Source organism: Poecilia reticulata, linkage group LG10 (assembly GCF_000633615.1).
Source record: "Poecilia reticulata strain Guanapo linkage group LG10, Guppy_female_1.0+MT, whole genome shotgun sequence".
Lineage (NCBI taxonomy): Eukaryota > Metazoa > Chordata > Actinopteri > Cyprinodontiformes > Poeciliidae > Poecilia > Poecilia reticulata.
This window is the reverse complement of record NC_024340.1, coordinates 24,448,614-24,450,286: the sequence shown is the minus strand read 5'-3', so window position 1 is coordinate 24,450,286 and position 1,673 is coordinate 24,448,614. Positions and strand designations below refer to the sequence as shown.

General features: G+C 41.0%; 1 protein-coding gene across 1 annotated transcript in view; it reads left to right on the top strand.

Annotated features, from left to right (window-relative positions):
• Positions 1-1,673, top strand: part of LOC108166627 (protocadherin alpha-3-like) — a 35,549-nt gene that overhangs the window by 32,478 nt on the left and 1,398 nt on the right. The gene's annotated exons all lie outside the window — the stretch shown is intronic.

Genomic DNA, 1,673 nt, shown 5'->3' with positions numbered 1-1,673 from the left:
CTCTATTTTTCCGTTTTTTTAAATAAAGGAGTTTTGTTTGGATTGACCATTTTGTACAACAATGAATCGGAAACAGAAAAGAGAAGCCGAATGGATGCTGCTCGCCATTTCTCTTTGTTTATTTGATTGGTCCTYCGCTCAGATTTCCTACTCYGTCTCCGAGGAGGTGGACAAAGGGACAGTGGTCGGGAATATTGCTAAGGATTTACACGTCAGCGCACAGCARCTGGAGGAACGAGGATTTCGAATTGTATCTGGACATAGTAAGACGTATTTTGAAGCTAATTTWAAAACAGGAGAGTTATTTGTAAGCGACAGGATCGACCGCGAAGAGCTTTGTCCTAATACACCCAAGTGTCCCTTAAACATACAGGGAATCCTTAGCAATCCCATGAACATATATCGCATTGAAGTAAACATCCTGGATATTAATGATAATGCACCGGCATTCTCAGAAAAACTCCATGTGTTCAATATCTCTGAATCATCCTCGGCGGGGGAAAGATATCCTCTCCCAGCGGCTCACGACGCAGATAGTGACATTAATTCAGTCAAAACCTTTAAAATCAGTCCAAATGAGTATTTTTCGATAGATGTCAGCAGCAGTCGCGACAGCGTGTCTGCCGAGTTGGTTCTGCAAAAAGCTTTAGACAGAGAAAAGCAATCCACAGTGAAACTGACCCTGACAGCCGTGGACGGAGGAAAACCTTTGAAGTCTGGCAGCATGCAAATTCTCGTAAACGTGATAGATGCCAATGATAATTCACCTTTATTCAGTAATTCGCTTTATAAAGTAAGTATCAGCGAAAACATACCGSTGGGTACAACAATATTAAAATTAAATGCAACTGATTTAGACGAGGGTYCKMATGCAGACGTYACATATTTTTTAATGGGAGGCGGGACGGTAGACTCTTCTAAGAAATTCAGTGTTATTCCGGACAGCGGTGAAATTATTGTGAAAGCTGACTTGGATTACSARGAAAGTAATGCATATGAATTAAGAGTGCGCGCAACAGATCAAGGCGCATCCCCCAGGAGTGGTTACGCTAAGGTGTTGCTCGAGGTTGTTGATATTAATGATAATGCACCAGAAATCTCGATAACGTCCATGATGAGTACTGTGCAGGAAGATGCGGCAATTGGAACAGTCATTGCTTTGGTAACAGTGAGCGATAAGGACGGAGGACCGAATGGCTTCACCAGTTGTAAAATCAAAGACTCCGTCCCATTTAAATTAACGTCAAACTACAAAAACTATTATTCGTTAATAATTGACGGTCCTCTTGACAGAGAGATTGTATCCGTTCATAATTTGACTATTACTGCTGTAGATGAAGGAAGCCCTGCGCTCACTAGTACTGCTGTAGTCAACGTGTATATTTCTGACGTCAATGACAATGCACCTAGATTTCCAGAAGGTGATATCAATGTGTATCTGAAAGAGAACAGTAAAGTTGGACAAATAATCACGAAGGCCACAGCACAGGATGCTGACGCAAGCGAAAATGCTAAAATTACTTATTCTTTAATTGATAAAAATCCGGCTAAAACACCACTTTCAACTACTTTGCATATAAACAGGGAAACGGGTGAAATTAGTGCGCTACAATCTTTCAACTATGAGGAGTTGAAAACATTACAATTTAAAGTTCAGGCTACAGACTCTGGTG